Raw genomic sequence first — 19,242 nt, forward strand, 5'->3', positions numbered from 1 at the left:
CCAGGAATCTCTCTCCCACACTTATCCTTGTATATAGATAAGAATTAGATTCTTCAGACAAAACCTTTCAGTCAGTATTAGATAAAAATATTCTGGGCTTCCCTGGTGGCACAGTTGTTGAGAGTCCGCCTGTGGATGCAGGGGACGCGGGTTTGTGCCCCGTTCCGGGAAGATCCCATGTGCCGTGGAGCGGCTGGGCCCGTGAGCCGTGGCCGCTGAGCCTGCCCGTCCGGAGCCTGTGCTCCGCAACGGGAGAGGCCACAACAGTGAGAGGCCCGCGTACCGAAAAAAATAAATAAATAAAAAATATTCTAAAATTTTCTTATCATTAGCATTTATCTAAATTCATATATACAAAATATTTAAAGTAAATGTCTTAAAATGTGACTTTAATGGATTAGTATTTCTCAAGCAGAGCACCTCAGCCTCTAGGTAATATATGGGAAAATCAGTTTGGTCTCATCATTAGACTCTAATGCCATATATCTCATGTGAGGTTCCTATCACAGAGGTCTAGGAAACAACCGCCATAACTTCGCTGCAATTGAGAGCCAGATTAACAGTGGATTAAACCAGGTGGAAGATTAGTTCTCTTGTATGTAGAGGTCCAGAGGCAGTCCAGTGCTGGTATAGTGGTTTTTGTTCCATACTCCTTAGGGACCTGGGCTCCCTCTGCCCCTATGATACGGTCATCATAGCTCACAAGAGCTAGAGCTCCAGGTACATCATTTCTTAAAAGACAGTAATATTTTAATGCCCAAGAAGTGAATAAAGGTAGTTGTAAAATTCACACACAAAGTCTGTTTTTCCCATTTTGTGCAGAATGGTGTAGATTTCATCATATTTGCAGTCTCTGGAAATATAACTTTCAAAGGACAAAGATGAATTTATATTCCTGTTCTGGATGGTCCCTGAATGAATCTTAAGGGCAGAGTTATTTAAAATAACTTTCTTAATGCACCCAACCTGGACTGCTCACAGGTAGTATGCATACACTAGGTGGTTAAAGTAAAGAGTCCTATTTATTAGATGAAAGACTAAGAAGGAAGTGGCATCAAGTCCTGGTCCTTAGCCTATTCTTAACTCTGGTTCCAAGGCAGGATACATTCATGGTTCAGGTATTCTCCTTTGAGATGGATGTAACATTAGTGTCTAAGTCTGTTAGAGGATTGTCTGATTGATCTCTACCAAACTTCTCTTTTTGTGTAACACAAGTGATTAGATCTTATTCCCCAAACAGGAAGAACATGGGAGGCCAACAGAAGCCTAGAAGACTTAAGTCCTTTTAAAACAGTGCTCTCCTACCTCCCATCCTCCATCTTTTCTTCAAAAGTAGGAGTCTCCCTTTCAATAGTCCATTTTCCTCCATTTTAGTCACACCAGAGACAGGGGCCTTACATGGACTTATTTGCTCCTAAGATTTGCTTCAGGAAATGAGTGGAGCTGCTTTTCTTGTGCTGGGAGAAGTTTGGAACCAGACAGTGCAGAGTTCAGGACCTGCAGACCAGTACAGGGTTATTTATGCTGTCTTGCCATAGTAATGCAGTTAATAAACCTGTTGATACTTGTTCAAATTCCTTTTCTTACAGTTTAACAACAAACTTCCTAATTTTAAAATTAGGCCCAAAATGTACCCTAATTGCTGAAAAAGGCATTTAAAAGAATAAGGCTGACTTTCCACCATGTACAGGGTCTCTGCTGGGGGTGGAGGAAAGGGAAAAAAAAACCCCAAATGTGTAAGACATGGAGACTACCTTCAAAAAGGTCACATTCTCACATGGGAGACATTCAATTAAAAATTGGTTACAACAGTATCCTAAGTGCAAAGAAAGATGTAAATCTAAGGTAGAAAGGAGCAATTAGCTTTGTGGGGAGCGAGTTGGCTGTCAAGAAAGGCATGTAGAAGAGCGACATTTGAGCCAGATTTGGATAGAAAATAGGTTGGGAAAGTGAAGATGCAGGTTATTTCTGGCAGGGGAAGCAGCACAGAAGCATTAGAAATGATAGCTCAGAAATACTGTGAGGAAGAAAGCATAATATTTCTTCATATGCTAAGTTTAATTTTGTTTTCCTCTTAAAGTGGCCTTCCAGGTCTTATCTAAGACATGAGATCTTATATTGGAAAAAAAACCAAACAAACCTGGCTGTTACGATTACCTAGAGATTATTAGGGTAGAAATCTGAGTTAAGATTTTTAGGAGTTCACCGGTGGCGCAGTGGTTAAGAATGCACCAGCCAATGCAGAGGACACGGGTTCGAGCCCAGGTCCCGAAAGATTCCACATGCCGCGGAGCAACTAAGCCCGTGAGCCACAGCTTCTGAGCCTGCGCTCTAGAGCCCGTGAGCCACAACTACAACTACTGAGCCCACGTGCCACAACTACTGAAGCCCGCGCGCCTAGAGCCCGTGCTCCACAGCAAAAGAAGCCACTAAAAGAAGAAGCCTGCGCAAAGCAATAAAAAGTAGCCCCCACTCGCCGCAACTAGAGAAAAGACCATGCACAGCAACAAAGACCCAATGCAGCCAAAAATTTTTTTAGAAAGATTTTTATTCTACATAAAATGTTATAATAGCTTAACTGTCAGTAGCTGCCCAATGTTTGTTTTTTTTTCATATTCTCCTTTGAATTTAGAATGACCATTTTGGAACTGTTGTCAACAATGCATAATAATATATTGGAATGCTTCCTAGCATTATCGGGGGAAAGAACAAATGAAAGTTTTAATTGACATAAAATACACATAATTGAATAAACAACCCTGCAAAATGAAACATACTATCTGGGAATTTCTGATAAGAACTTTGAAATCTGTTTATAAAAATTCTTTTGATATATTTTTGAAAAATCAGTTGCTTATAAGGAGAAATATTAATCTTTGTGATGTACTACCATACCTCCTATTCTTAAAGGGGAAAAAATGACACTTTAACACTATGCATGTGCACGGGTATTCAGTTAATATCTTTTTATTTAAAAAGCCACTAGTTGGAATCAGGTTTCATGAGACAAGTAATATCCAAACTTTGCTAATCAGAAACTGCCAGGTATAAAAATAGCAGGAATTTTTAAGTCACTTTAATACTGACATTTTTTGACTATCATAGACTTCTAGTAGTAACCATATTAATAATGTTAATTATTTTGTTATATAAGCCAAATATATCTTTAATATAACTTAGTAGAAAAGGAGTTTTTTGGTTTAATAGAATTAGATTGGCTATCGTTGGCTATTAGTTCCACTGGTTCGCAGGTTTGAGGAAGTATATTATCTAATGGCAGTGTCTATAAAAACAGCAAAAAATTATCCCACCATAACAATCATTTGACATTTTATTTTATTTTATTTGGCCGTGTTGTGTGGCTTGCAAGATCTTAGTTCCCCCACCAGGGACTGAACCTCAGCCACGGCAGTGAAAGCACCGAGTCCTAACCACTGGACCACCAGGGAACTCCCATAAAAGATCTTTATTTTAAAGAAGAAGAATATATACGTTAGGTCAAGTTATTTGACCAGATTTCATGCAACCAGTAAAATGGCAGAGTAACAATCTGAATTTGGATTTATTTGAGTCTAGAGCTCAAGCCCTTAACCATACATATTCTGCCTATTCTTCAGTCATGCATGAGAACAATGATTTTATACATGCAAAGAATAAATGAGAAAATGTCTTCACCTACATGAAAGAAAGTTTATGTATAAATTTAAATGGCAGTTATTGGTACCAAACTACCACGTTATGTTCAACTTTGCACGTTTTGCCTTAAAAATTAATTTCAATTTTAGTATACCACTAAATGTATTAGCATAATAATATGTAAATATGTACTTTAAAGATCCATTTCTGTATTTTCATATAGGAATCATATATAAGCAGAAAGGAACTTTAGAAATTATCCTGTTATTCATATCATTTTAATTATCATGTTATTCATGTTATTAAAGGAAATCACAACCCAAACAAGTTAAATACCTAATGTGAAGGTATACAGTCCATTAGTGATAGAGATAGGAGACATGCTTCTGGGTAATAAAAGACTACAGAGAAATGATCTTGGTTAGGTACAATTTGATCGAAAGTTTAGAAACATGTCAAACAATTCTATGTACAGTCATATGCCTGGGACTTATTAATACCAAATAAAGTTCAGTGGTGGTTTCAGGGGGAGGAAATACTTTTTATATGTCTGTAACATTTCACATTAAAAAATAATCACTTCAATAATACTGTCTAATTCTAGCCTTACTTGAATAAACAAAACTGCAGTATGGGAGAGCCAGCACGCTTACCTTGTCACGTTTAAGTAATTACTAGTATGAGCACCTGGGAAGACAGCGTCTCCCTACTCTGATTGCCACTTGCTTGAAAAAATCAGATTACGGGGGGTGGGGGGGGGTGATGAATTGGGAAACTGGGATTGACATGTATACACTAAGACGTATAAAATGGATAACTAATAAGAACCTGCTGTATAAAAAAATAAATAAAATTTAAAAATTTAAAAAAATCAGATTACAAAGTAAGTGGAACACCTTGAAGAAATGGAGCTATTTCCATGACAGCAGGCTCCATGACATCAGGTTCAACAGATCCCTAATCCTTAAGAGTAAAACAGTACAAAAGGGTAGAATTATTAATATGCTTTCTAATATAAGTTGAGGTTTTATTTAGGATATTAACCAGAGGTTTGATTGATGGTGCAGAAATAAAAGTAAAGATCATTGCTCTGAGGAAATCAGGACTCCAGGTTGGGATACCAGATTTGCGGATCTCCACATTCCAAGCCATCTAATGGTCTTTTCTAGTTAGCTTGTGGAAGCCTACAATGGAGGAAAACACTGTTTATACTAGGATAAATCTGATAATATGTTGATAGGATATTAAACAGCAGTTCACTAAATGTTTGTACTTCTTAATGAAATTAAACCCTCCCATATAAAGTGTTTTCATGGTGTTAAATCCTTTCATTTTCTAAAAAAGTTTTTTTAAGAAAAACTAAATTTTAACTACTGCAGTTGCCTCGTTTGTTAAGGGACTCGTACAATGCTATTTAAGTAGTTCCTACCCATCCAACACCGTGAGTGAGAAGACCTGATTCTTGCCCAGGAAGAGTGTCAGTAGCTCTACCTTGTTTGCTGACTCCTTTCCTATACTGTGCCCCTACCTGCACACTTTTCTTAGTGACCTATGAAGGAAAGTGATTATGTGTAAATGCTACATTATGTGGCTCAGAGATATTGTATATCTCTGTTAATTTTCCCCAATTAAGTGAACAAAACCAACAGGTCTAGCCCCAGAGTCATTACCCTGACTTCCTGCTGTGTTCCTTGGAGGCCCTTTCTCTGCTTCAGATTGAGTTAAACTTCATCCTGTTGGAACAAGCACTTCCTAAAATATCCCAAGAAACTTACTATCGTGCATAGTAACAACTGGGAAGTTATCTTGCTTACTATATTAGAATAATTTGTTTTAGGTAATTAATACTGTATACTTCAGTTGTTAATTAGCTATCTTTTTTCTGTTCATTTATTGATTGAATAAACATTCATTCAGAACCGAGTGTGTATTAGGCACTGTGCCAAGAGGTAAGGCTATGGAAATGCATACGAGGAAGCATCTAATGGGGGAGACAGGCAGGTAAGTACTTACAATACAGTACAGTTGTTGAATTTGAGAATAGAGGGACACCAAGCTTGGCATGAGTGAGTCAGGAAAGATCCGAGGAAGTACAGCAATCGTCATATTTGCCAAATATTAATTCTTACCCTTTTAAGGATCTAGACTTTAAGACTCTGAGGAAAGCTTAGATTCTTTCCTCTAAAAAAAAAAAAGCCAAAATTTTGCATATTATTTCATGTATTCACCTTGACACCCCATATATCTCAGGGTAAGCATTCCTGGTCTACAGACTTAATATTTTCAGTCCAAATTAACTCTGTAGCATAAATAGCCTACCCTTTTCCCTATTCTAAACCTGCTTTTTTCAGGTCTTTAAGTTAAATACTTTGTAATAACATTCTAGAATCTCACCACATCTTTATGTCTTTCATGTTATAGACTTTAGTTACCACCTCAAGCGTCGAAGCGTTTTTCTTTGCTAGCCCATATGTCACAGTTGTGATTAATTCGTATTTTGTAAAATTTTAGTTGATAATTTTTGTGTCACCTTTAAAAAGAAAGCACTTTGGGGACTTCCCTGGTGGTCCAGTGGTAAGACCCCGTGCTCCCAGTGCAGGGGGCCAGGGTTCAATCCCTGGTCAGGGAACTAGATCCCATATGCGTGACGCAACTAGGAGTTCGCATGCTGCAACTAATAAGTCCACATGCCGCAACTAAAGATCCTACATGCCGCAACTAAATATGCGGCAACTAAACATGCCGCAACAAAGATCCCCAGTGCCTCAACTAAGACCGCGTCACAGCCTAAATAAATTTTTAAAAAAGAAAGCACTTTGGGTTTAAATTATCTTCCACCAATAACATAATTTTACTTTTGCCTTATTTCCAATTTTTTTCTGAGGTTTTTAGGTGCAAATTTTACCTTTGACTCGAAGATTCATTTATGACAAATTATGCTTATGTAAATGTACACTTGAGGTCAGTTATTAACAGTTATTAACTTAATCCTCTTTAAACCTTTAAAATAAGTTACATACAGCACGTGAACGTTTACCGCGTGCGGCCACTGGTGCTGAGAAGCGCCTGAGAGTTCAGGAATGACCGAGGCTCAGAAACTTCCGTCCTCCGAGGGGTGGCAGCCCAGGGCCCGGCAGGTGCGGTGGGGCTGGGAGGAGGCGGGGGACCCGGGCTCCGGGCTCGGGACTCAGAAGAGGAGCCGAGAATTCCCCCCACTTCCCCACGCCTCGGAGGTCTCCCACTCAGTACCTTATACCGATGTTCTGACCGGTTTGGTGTTTGTCATTAAATGAAGAGGAATTCGGGAAAGGAGGAACAGAGAGAGTCCCGGAGTTTCTTCAAGAACCGGCCGAGAGCCGTGGCTCCCGCGGGGTTACGCGAGAGCCTGAACGGAGCGAACGCGGACGCCGGGGCAGAAGCGCCGAGGGCAGCTCGGCTTTTGCGCTCGCCAAGCCGCGGGGTTTAAATCTCCCGCCTTCCGCAGCCGGAGCCCGACACCTCCACGCTCTGGTGCGGAGGGGCACCGGCTGCGGGTGCGGCTCGGCAGCGGCGCAGGGCTCGCGAGCGGCGGCAGCGGTAACGGGCGCCGGGACCGACCTCCGAGCTGCCGAACGCGACCCGAGGCGGCGGAGGACCGGCGCGTCGCGGCTCCGGCGTCGAGGTGAGTGTCTGCGGCCTCCTCTGGCCCCCTCTCTCCGGGCGGAGGAAGGGCCGCGCCCTCCCCGGCGGAGGCTGGGAGGCCAAACCCTTGGTTCCCATGGCGACGCCCCAAGGTGGAGGGGCGGCGGGAAGGGACCGCCACGCGCGCACGCGGTCTCTCGGGGCTTCTCGTCGGCCTTCACGGTTCCCTTGGGGACCCCGGCCCCTGCGGCCTCCGCTCCCGGACGAGGTCCTGTCCGAGCTCCTCCGGGCTTACCCTGGGCAGATCGGACCAAGAGTAGTTTTAGGCGTGGCAGCGTCCCCTCGGGCCGAAGGGAGCTTCCACCCACGCTCGCCCCGGGTAGCGAGCGAACGAGCGCAGGGGCCTGAGCCTTGTTTGGGTGATTTCTCTCGAAGGTGCGGATCGCTTCCATTAGAAGCAGATGCTCACGGCCTTTAGGTGCTTTCCTGCTGACCTCCTTTTTATGTTGTGCTTATTTTCATGTTATTATTTTGTAGTGGGAATGTCTTCCTTACAAACTAAATGGCTAGCAATGGGTAAAAACAAAACACAAGTAAATGTGCGGTTTAAGACAAAGTGCAGAAGGCGCGAGCTCCCGAGGGGTTCCGCGCACAAATCTCTCTGCCTGAGGCCTTTATCCCAGCGCCACGCACCGGTTCGGCTCGTGGAAACTGGATCATCTGGTCAGATGCCCAGATGATGTCAGCTGTCAGATACCTGATGCTCTGAGAAAGATGGAGAGTGGAAAAAAAATCCATCCTGGCAACTAACCCGCGATGCTGTGGATTTGCCAGTAGAGGGTGTGGGATTATTTTTCATTGAATAGATGATTTTGATGCACAGAGCATGAAAGCAATCATAAACTCTGGGTCACTGTGAAATAGCTTATTGGGAAGATAACGTTTATCCATCGTTTGGGGTTTTTTCTAAGTATTTATGTATTGATTTATTTGGTCACGACTCAGGCAACGTACTGTAAGGTGATATTACTTTAATCATCTTCACATCAATATTTATGGAGTAACCACAGGTGCCCATCCTTTAGTAGGAGTTAATTATACATTTATTGGCCAAATAAACATCCAATAGTATGTATATATTTTTATATGACCAGGCTTTTTAGTCGTTTTATATTCGTTGTGTATGCCTAATGTACTCAGTATTCTTTGAAATTTCTGTTTATTTAATAGTGCAAAATGATTGTACATCTTGACATTAAAACAGTTATGTGCAAGACATTGTTCTAATTACCAGTAATTAACATTAGAATTAGGTGGTTGCTCAGAGATCAGCCAGTCCAAAGTGCAAAAACTACAAACATTAAGACTGGTGGAAAAACTAGGAAGCCATATTTTTATTAGAAATATTTATTATAAAAATAAAATTTATACCAATGACTGAACTAGGACAAAATATCAAAATATTAAATATCAGATATTAAACAGCATTGTTTTGTTCTACTGTGCTGTCAAACTTTATTTCATTGTGTGGTACATACTATATTAAATTTTTTCCCCTTTCCTTTATAGTTTACCTTTCTCAGTACTCACTGTGCCTCGTTTAAATTTTTATTATTTAACAACAACAGGTGAGGTGTGTGAAGGACTTTTCAGTATGTCTGTGACTGGAAAGATTTCCTCATGTGAACTGGCTTTTGTTATTTAATAACATCCTTATTCCCCTTTTCCCTTGTTTGTTTTTCATTCATCTGTTAGGTTTCTTCCTTTTTTCTGAAGTCAGACTTTTCAAACTTCTTGCATCCAATATTCACCTTCTATGTAATTATTATTATTTTCCTATTGTAGACTCACTTGCAGATAACACTTTAGGTTTTAAAAGAATTTTTTTGTGTGGATTTAGTTTAGATTAAAAAAAAAAAACCAAAGCCCCAAAACTGAATTACCACAATAAATACAGTTACAACAGCCAACATTAACAACTGTTCACATTGTGTCATATTTCTTTCAAATATTTTTTAAATAAAGAAATAAAACATTTCCAATAAAGCTAAAGTTGTTTTTGTATCATACCCATTCTCTTCCTGCCCACTATATATTGCTCATTTATATTATTCTTTTTTTCTTAATCTTGCTAGAAGCATGTAAATTTTAGTAATTTTTTCAAATGAACCAACTGATTTTCTCTATTTGCTTGTTTTCTATTTCACTGGTTTCTACTCTTATTTTTATTATTTTGTTTCTTCTACTTTGGGTTTACTGTGCTCTTCTTTTTCTAACTTCTTAAAGTGGAAGTATAAATAATTGATTTTGTACCTTTTTTACTTTCATATATTGATAGGTATTTAAAGCTATTAAGTTTTCTTCTAAGCATGCTTTAGCTGCATCCCACAAATTTGGGTGTTTTCATTATCATTTAGCTTAAAATATTTTAAAATTTCTCTGTCACCTGTTATTTATTTAGATGTGTTACTTTACTTCCAAATATCTGGGAATTTTTTTTTTAAATAGATCACTGCTATTGATTTCTAAATTAGCATTGTTGGTGTCAGAGGACGTACTCTGCACTATTTCAAAACCTTTAAATTTATTGAGATTTTTTGTTTGTTTGTTTTCTGCCTATCCTAAGGTTTGTCTTGGTGAATGTTCCAGTTACCCTTGGGGAAAAAATTTGTATTCGGCTGGTGGTGGTGGTGGAGTGGTTTATATAAGTGTCAGTTAAGTCAAGTTGGTTGAAAGTGTTGTTCAGATCTTTTAAATCTCCACATGTTTTATGTCTCCTTATTCAGTCAGTTACTCTGGGGGGAGTGTTAAGTCTCTAATTATGATTGTAGATTTGTCTTTTTCTCCCTTTAGATCTGTCAATTTTTTTTCTCATATTTCGTGGCTCTGTTATTAATTACATACATATTTAAGATTGCTATGTCTTTTTGATAAATTGACCCTTTTATTATTATGAAATGGTCATCTTACCTCTGAAAATACTTTTCACCTGGAAGCCTGTTTTGTCTGACATTAATATAAGCTTAATGTTTGTCTCATATCTTTTTTATCCTTTTCCTTTTAACTCATCTGTATTTATGTTTAATGTGTGTTTCTTATAAACTACATATAGTTGGGTTGTACTACTTGTTATCTAGTCTTACAGTCTGCCTTTTAACAGTATTTATATCATCCACTTATGTTTTTTTAATTGTTTTCTGTGTTTGGATTAAGCACAAAATATTGGTGTTCTTTTTCTGTTTTCCTACTTACTCTTTGGTCCTCTTTCCTGCCTTCTTTCTAGTAAATTGAGTTTTTTTTTTAATATATTCTACTTTTTCTCCTCTCTTGACTTTTTAGTTTTACCTCTTTGTGTTATTTTTTTTTATTGATTGTGCTAGAGATCACAATATGCATCTTGAATTTATAAAGCCTATTTTCAAATATATTCTAGTACTTCATGAACAATGTAAGAGTATTACAACTTAGACTTCCATTTATCATCTTTTTATCTTTTCTTCTGTTATACATTTTACTTCTACATATGCTTTATATTTTTTATTTTTAAAGAATCAATACTCTTTTAGTGAAATTTAAAGATGCACATGTATATTTTTGAAACTTGCTTTGTGTTTATCAGTATATATTTACCCTTTTTGATTTCTCTCTTGCTTCCTATAGAACTGAGTTTCTATATATTATCATTTTCCTTCACCCTAAAGAATATTTAGGATTTTTAGTACTGTAGGTCTGTGTGGGACAAAGTCTTTCAGTTTTTATCTGTCTGAAATTTTATTTTCCTTTCATTTTTGAAGGATATTTTTATTGGGTATAGAATTCTTGGCCAGCTTTTTTCAGGACTTAAAGATGTAGTTCACTTGTCTTTTGTCCTTTTTTTTTTTTTTTTTGGTCAAGCAGTTTCCTTCTCTTCCTACTGTTCTGCCAAAGATGAAAGGAGTCATGAGTCCTAGGCAGGACTATTCACTTTCTGGATTTAAGTTCATTAGCTTTTTTTTTTGGCATCCTCAGCTCTCTGATTGGCTTTAAGAAAACACATAATTTTGTAGGTTATCTATCAATAGTTTATTCTCATTGTTAGGATGGGAGTTCTCTTAACTTTCTGAAGTAGAAGTGGAATACCAGTACAATACTGATTTAATTAATATTACTTAAAAATCCCTTTATTACTCTTATTTTCCAGATTTTTGAAAATTGGTGAGTTGTAGTGAATAAGCACTTTCCTACATTACTGGTACTGGGCATAAAAATTGGTATAATCTCTATGGAGGACAATTTAGCAAAATGAGAACAATTTAAAATGCATAAACGCTTTGATTCAGCCCTTATGCTTCCAGGAATTTATTTTATAGGTGTACTTGCATGTATTTAAATATATATATATATATTTTTTTACTAATTTTAGCATGGTTTGAAATAATAAAATTCTGGAAGCAATCTAAATATCCATCAATAATAGACCAGTCAAGTAGATTATTGTACATCCATACACATGGAATGTTATATATCCATTAAAATTGTATTTCAGCTACGTAGAAAATTCCATGTTATATTCTTTTTCCTTTAGTACTGTACAGTCTCACTTTTATCCATTCTCTAATGTGGCTGAAGAGATGCCTGAGGCCAGGATAAACTATTTAATTTATAGGTGGCCCTCTTTTTTTCTGTCTAGATGCTAGTAGCATTCTTTCTTTACCCTTAAAATTCAGCAACATTCCACAGCATGTCTTTTTTTTTTTTTTTTTTTTTCCGGTATGTGGGCCTCTCACTGTTGTGGCCTCTCCTGCTGCGGAGCACAGGCTCCGGACACGCAGGCTCAACGGCCATGGCCCACGGGCCCAGCCGCTCTGCCGCATGTGGGATCCTCCCGGACCGGGGCACGAACCCGTGTCCCCTGCCTTGGCAGGCGGACCCCCCACCACTGTGCCACCAGGGAAGCCCCCCACAGCATGTCTTATTCTTGATCATTCTCTATTAATTTTTCTTGGAACACGGTGAACCCTTTCAATTTTCAGCTTTATATTCTTGAATATTTTGGCTGTTCCATATGTCTGTCCCTCTCTAAGAATATTTCTTACGTTAGATCTCAATTGTTTATCTTCCAAATCTATACATCATATTGTTCCGTCCAACCACTTTGTTTGAATCTAACCACCTTTATCTTGTAATCTTCATTCTGAATGATTTTCCCAGGCTCGTCATCCGTGTTATTCACTTAGTTTTCTGAAGTATCTATTCTACTTGGAATTGTTTCTAATGCAGTTTCAAGTTCTGTGGTATTTTTTTCCTCTTCTTTTTCTTTATATCTTTTGCTTCCTTCAGCTCTTTTTTAAAAATCTCTTTTATGGAATATTATTCCATTTATCTACAGGCAGAGCAGTTTTTCTTTAAACCTGTTTTATGAAGCAATTTTTCAAATTTATATATAATTTTCTCTTTCTCACGTTACGGTCCCTCCTTTTCTTATAGTGCTACTTTTTCATGTTATTTATTTTTCATGTTATTTATTGTTGAAAGGAGTAGTTCTATTTTGCCCTACTTTTTGCCCAAGAGTAGTATAAGCAGTTTTATATAACCCTGTACCATGGAATAACTAGCCCTTGGAATAACTGCCTTAGAGGCTGAATAGGTAGGTGACTGGGTACATTATCTTGATCTCTTCTTTAACTGGCTTCTTGGTGACAGTTTTTGGGTTTTTTTTTTGCGGTACGCGGGCCTCTCACTGTTGTGGCCTCTTCCGTTGTGGAGCACAGGCTCCGGACGCGCAGGCCCAGCGGCCATGGTTCACGGGCCTAGCAGCTCCGCGGCATGTGGGATCTTCCCGGACCGGGGCACAAACCCGTGTCCCCTGCATCGGCAGGTGGACTCTCAACCACTGCGCCACCAGGGAAGCCCTTGGTGACAGTTTTCATATGCTCTCTTGTAGCAGTTTCCCACAGCATATGTTAATCACTGGTTCCAGAGGCAGGTCAATGCTGATATATCTCTGATTTTTCTAGGGTACTTTTGTCTACTATAGAAGGTTGACTACCAGCTTGTTGTTTCTGTTTCCCTACAGCTATGCCTTGCCCCTTGGCAGGGAAAATTAAAACTATCCTGGCCATTCTAGGTTTTAGGGAGCCCAATACATAATACCTCTCACCTTTTTGTTCCCTCTTGAGATTGAAACCAATTCAGATGTAGTCAAAGACCTAGGCAGATGGAAATAAAATATCAGCTTTATTATTGAGAGAACTGTTAGAGGGTGTGTATCATGGCAATGGTCTTTTAATATTTCTGTCCCCTAGTCCAGACCTGGAAGAGTCCACTCAAGGGAAAGTTTGGGTCTTCATACTAGACACACTTACCTAAGACTTTTGCCTCACACTGATTAGGTCACAAGTGATGAGTAAAAGGTTAAAAAAGGACTAAATTCACTAATTTTATGACTTGATACATTAGCTCTACCCAGTCAAGAAATGTGGACCAATGGTTAATTCACCCGTCAGGCTTCTCGCTGTAGGGGAGAAAGGGCAAGAGGCTGGGAATATTTATAGAAAATTTCTCCTCATAGAAACCAGAAGAGCTTAAAACGAAGCATTCCCCCCCCTAAACATAATGATCTCTTCTTCAGTAGTCTTCTTTGCTAGCCTGTGATAATATAGGCACCAAGTAAACTGCCTACCTCTTCCTTAAATCTGGCTGCTATGCCTTTAAGAATTCATGTTTTCAAGTTAATTAATTATTGGAATTGCTCTTCAGGACCTAATCTATTTGCCAAAACCGAATCTGCTTCAGTCTAGATGAGATGCATGTCAAATTTGGTCATCCTCTTTGAATCTGATGCAAACTTCATTGTATCTGACATTTACTCATTGGCATCAGTGCTATGAGATGTGGCAATTTTTTCCCCATGGGGGACCTGATTTAATGAATAGAAGGTTTTATTTATTTATTTATTTATATATTATTGAGATATAGTTGATATAGAATATTATATAAGTTACAGGTGTATTATATAAGTATTCTATGTGATATAGAATATTATATAAGTTACAACAATTTTTAAAGGTTATACTCCACTTATAGTTATTATAAAACATTGGCTGTATTTCCTGTGTTGTACAATATATCCTTGTAGCTTATTTATTTTATAAATAAATATTATTTTATTTTATTTTATAAATAAATACCTCTTAATCTCCTACCCTTATTTTTCCCCTTTCCCCTTCCCTCTCTCTACTGGTAACCACTAGTTTGTTTCTGTATCTGAGTCTGTTTCCTTTTTGTTATATTCACTAGTTTCTTTTATTTTAGATTCTACTTATAAGTGATATCATACAGTATTTGTCTTTCTCTGTCTGACTTATTTCACTTAGCATAATAACCTCCAAGTCCATCCATGTTGTCGCAAATGACAAATTTCATTCTTTTTTGTGGCTGAGTAGTATTGTATTTATGTACACCACATTTTCTTTATCCATTTATCTGTTGATAGACACTTAGGTTGCTTCCATATCTTGGCAATTGTAAGCAATGATGCTATGAATGTTGGAGAGTACATGTCTCTTTTCAGATAGTGTTTTTCTTTTTTTCTGATATATACCCAGGAGTGAAATTGTTGGGTCATATGGTAGTTCTATTTTTAGTTTTTTAAGAAACGTCCATACTGTTTCATAAAACAGAGGGAGAGAGACAGAGGGAGATTAGACACATACACAGAGGAGAAGGTGATGTGAAGACAGAGATTGGAGTTATGTTGTTATTAGCCAAGGACTGCCAGCAGCCATTAGAAGGTAGAAGAGGGAAGAAAGTATTCTTCTCTAGAGTCTCCCAGAAAGTACAGCCCTGCTAATAGCTTGATTTAAGACTTCTGGCCTCAAGAACTGTGAGATAATAAATTTCTATCCTTTTAAGCCACCAAGTTTGTGGTAATTTGTTACAGCAGCCATAGGAAATTAGTATATTGATCATACCACTACATTCTTTTATATTTTCTTATCTCTTTGTGGATTTCTTTTCATTTGTTCCACTGCTCTATGGTTCTGGTGCCAGTACCATTCTGTTTTAATTAGTAAGGTTCACATTCAGGCTTATTTTTTCAAGATAATTGTCATTTTGTTAAAGTACATGTCCATTACTTTTAAAAGTCAAATATTAAAGGATTATAATGTTTAAAAGCAGTTCTTCCAATCCTGCTCCAGTTCCAATCTCCAGTGTCGTGTACCTTCAACCCTTTTGCTTTCTCTGGTATTTTCTAAATCACATGTTTATATGCTACGTTTTGATTTATTAATTTAAAGCATTATCTACTAGGACTTAGCTCTCTTTCACCATCACAATCTAACCCCATATTACAATTTTTATTAAATCAAATAAGTGTTTATGTTACTGTGAACTAACAAGTATTTTTAAAACTTAGTCAAAAAAATATTACTGAGACTGATGTCAAAGAGCATACTGCCTGTATTTTCTTCTGAAGTTTTATGGTTTCAGGTCTTATATTTAACTCTTTAAATTTATTTTTGTGTATCATTGAGAAAGTAGTCCAGTTTGATTCTTTTGCACATAACTGTCCAGTTTTCCTAGCACTATTTATTAATGAGGCTGTCTTTTCCCCAATCTATATTCTGCCTCCTTTGTCAGATTAATTGCCCATGTAAGTGTGGGTTCATTTCTGGGCTCTGTGTTCTGTTCCATTGATCTATGTGTCTGTTTTAGTGCCAATACCATACTGCTTTGATGACTGTAGCTTTGTAGTATAGTTTGAAATTAAGGTGCATGATACCTCCAACTTTGTTCTTTTTTCTCAAGATTGTTTTGGCTATTCAGGGTCTTTTGCGTTTACATACAAATTTTAGAATTATTCTAGTTCTGTGAAAAATACCATTGGTATTTTGTTAAGATTGCATTGAATCTGTAGATTTCCCTGAGTAGTATGGTCTTTTTAATAATATTAATTCTTCTAATCCATGAGCACAGTTTATCTTTCCATCTGTTTGGGAAGTCTTTGGTTACTTTCATCAGCATCTTACAGTTTTCTGAGTACCAGATTTTTACCTCCTTAATCAGATTCATTTCTATGTATTTTATTCTTTTTGATGTGATTGTAAATGGGATCATTTTCTTTCTTTTTTTTTGGCTGCATCGGGTCTTAGTTGCAGCAGACAGGACCTTCATTGAGGTGTGCGGGATCTTCCATTGCAGTGCGCAGGCTTCTCTCTAGTTGTGGCATGCGGGTTTTTTTCTCTCACTAATTGTGGTACATGGGCTCCAGGGCGCACGGGATCTGTAGTTGTGGCGCATGGGCTCCAGAGCACATGGGCTCTGTAGTTTGTGGCACACTGAGGCATGCTAGTTCAGTACTTTTGGCGCGTGGGCTTAGTTGCCCCACGGCATGTGGGATCTTAGTTCCCTGACCAGGAATCGAACCCATGTCCCCTGCATTGGAAGGTGGATTCTTTACCACTGGACCACCAGGGAAGTCCCTAAATGGGATCATTTTCTTAATTTCTCTTTCAGATAGTTCTTCGTTAGTGTATAGAAATGCAACAGATTTCTGCATATTAATTTTGTATCCTGCAACTTTACCAAATTCATTAATGAGTTCTAATAGTTTTGTCATGGTATATTTAGGATTTTCTATATATCGTATCATCTTACCTGTAAACAGTGACAGTTTTTCTTCTTCCTTCCCAGGAATGATTTGGATTCCTTTTATTTATCTTTCTTCTCTGATTACTGTGGCCAGGACTTCCAATACTATGTTGGATAAAAGTGACAAGAGTGGGCATCCTTGTCTTGATCCTGATCTTAGAGAAAATGCTTTCAGCTTTATAGGCACATGAAAAGATGTTCAACATCACTAATTATAGGGGAAATGCAAGTCAAAGCCACAATGAGATATCACCTCTAAATAACAAGTGTTGGTGAGGATGTGGATAAAAGGGAACCCTTGTACACTGTTGGTGGGAATGTAAATTGGTGCAGCCACTATGGAAAACAGTATTAGGGACTTAGGTAATTCCTCAAAAAATTAAAAATAGAATTACCATATGATCTAGCAGTTCCACTCCTGGGTATTTATCTGAAGAAAATGAAAACACTAATTCAAAAAGATACATGGACCCCTATGTTCATTGCAGCATCATTTACAATAGCCATGATCAGGAAGCAGCCTTAGTGCCCTTCAATAGATGAATGGATAAACAAGATGGTATACACACACACACACACACACACACACACACACACACACACACACACACACACACACACTGGAATATTACTCAGCCATAAAAAAGAATGAAATCTTGCCATTTGCAAACATAACAAAACAGAAACAGAGTCATGGATACAGAGAAGTAGGTGATTGCAAGAGGGGAGGGGTTTGGGTGGAGGAGAGATGAAGGAGGTGAGGGAGATTAAGAGGTACAAATTTCCAGTTGCAAAATAAATGTCACAGGTATGAAATGTACAGTGTGGGGAATATAGTCAATAATTATGTAATGTCTTTGTATGGTGACAGACGATAACTAGATTTATCATGGTAATCATTTTGAAATGTATAGAAATAGCAAATCACAATGTGTGTAACATAGTGTTGTAGGTCAATTATACTTCAAAAGGAAACAAACTCATAGAAAAAGAGATCAGGTTTGTGGTTACCAGAGGTGGAGGGTGGGGAGAGAGAAGATGGATGAAGGCAGTCAAAAGGTACAAACTTCCAGTTATAAGATTAAAAGTACTAGTAATGTAGTGTACAACATGATAAATAAAATGAACACTGCTGTATGCTGTCTGAAAGTTGTTAAAGAGTAAATCCTAAAGAGTTCTCATCACCAGGAAAAAAGTCTTTTTCTGTTTCTTTGATTTGTCTCTATATGAGATGATGGATGATCGCTAAACTTGTAGTTATTTCACGATATATGTAAGTAAAATCATGCTGTACACCTTAAACTTATTCAGTGCTGTGTGTCACATATATATTTATAAAACTGGAAGAAAAAAAACCAACTTAGTTGGTTTAGTGCCCTATAACCATTCCTCCTTTTTTGAATATCATGTCCCTTCATTTTTATTGGAATTAATATTAGGCTTTTTTTTTAACCTAATTTTCTGAATAACCATTGATTTTTTTTTCCCAATTGCTCTAACATTTCTGCTATATGGCTATGAGTAATATGCTCAAACATATCAGTTATGTTTCCTAGTGATCTGCTTTCTAGAGTCACTTAATCTTCCTGCTTGAATTTGAGCTGCTTGTTCTGTGTAGCTGTCATCTTAGGCCTTCCCTTCATTGCTTTTCCAGATTTGATTTAGTTCTTCTCATCATGCATTGCTGCTTTTGAGAAATCTGCTCTTATTCTGACTCCCAGTGCTTTGTATGTGATCTAATTTTTATCTCTTAGAACTTTCAGGATCTTTTTATCCCTGCTTTTCTGAAAGTTTACAGTGATGCATTTGGGAGCAAATCTCTTTTTGTATGGAGATTTGTGTCCTTCAGTTACAGGAAATTTTCTTCAATTATTTCTTCCCTTAGTCAATCTTTACAATACTCTTTAGACAAATATTAGACTTCCAGGACTGTCTTTAATTTCCTTAACTTTTTTTTTTTAATGTATTTATTTATTTTTGGCTGCACTGGGTCTTCGTTGCTGCGCAGGGGCTTTCTCTAGTTGTAGCGAACAGGGGCTACTCTTCGTTGTGGTGAGCAGGCTTCTCATTTCGATGGCTTCTGTTGTTGCGGGGCACAGGCTCTAGGCGCGCGGGCTTCAGTAGTTGTGGTGCGTGGGCTTCAGTGGTTGTGGCTCGCGGGCTTTAGAACGCAGGCTCAGTAGTTGTGGCGCACAGGATTAGTTGCTCCGCAGCATGTGGGATCTTCCCCGACCAGGGATGAAACCCGTGTCCCCTGCGTTGGCAGGCGGATTCTTAACCACTGCCCCAGCAGGGAAGTCCCTAATTTTTTAAGCTTTTTTATGGTTCTGCTTTCTGAGATATTTCTTATAT

At 38.0% G+C, this 19,242-nt stretch overlaps 1 protein-coding gene across 1 annotated transcript in view; it reads left to right on the top strand.

Annotated features, from left to right (window-relative positions):
- Window positions 1-7,196: 7,196 nt before the first annotated feature.
- Window positions 7,197-19,242, top strand: part of ICA1L (islet cell autoantigen 1 like) — a 68,977-nt gene continuing 56,931 nt past the window's right edge. The window contains exon 1 of the mRNA XM_060152297.1: window positions 7,197-7,297. The gene's annotated coding sequence lies outside the window, so the exon portion shown is untranslated. The remainder of the gene's footprint in view (window positions 7,298-19,242) is intronic.

This window comes from Lagenorhynchus albirostris, chromosome 6, assembly GCF_949774975.1.
Source record: "Lagenorhynchus albirostris chromosome 6, mLagAlb1.1, whole genome shotgun sequence".
Classification (NCBI taxonomy): Eukaryota; Metazoa; Chordata; class Mammalia; order Artiodactyla; family Delphinidae; genus Lagenorhynchus; species Lagenorhynchus albirostris.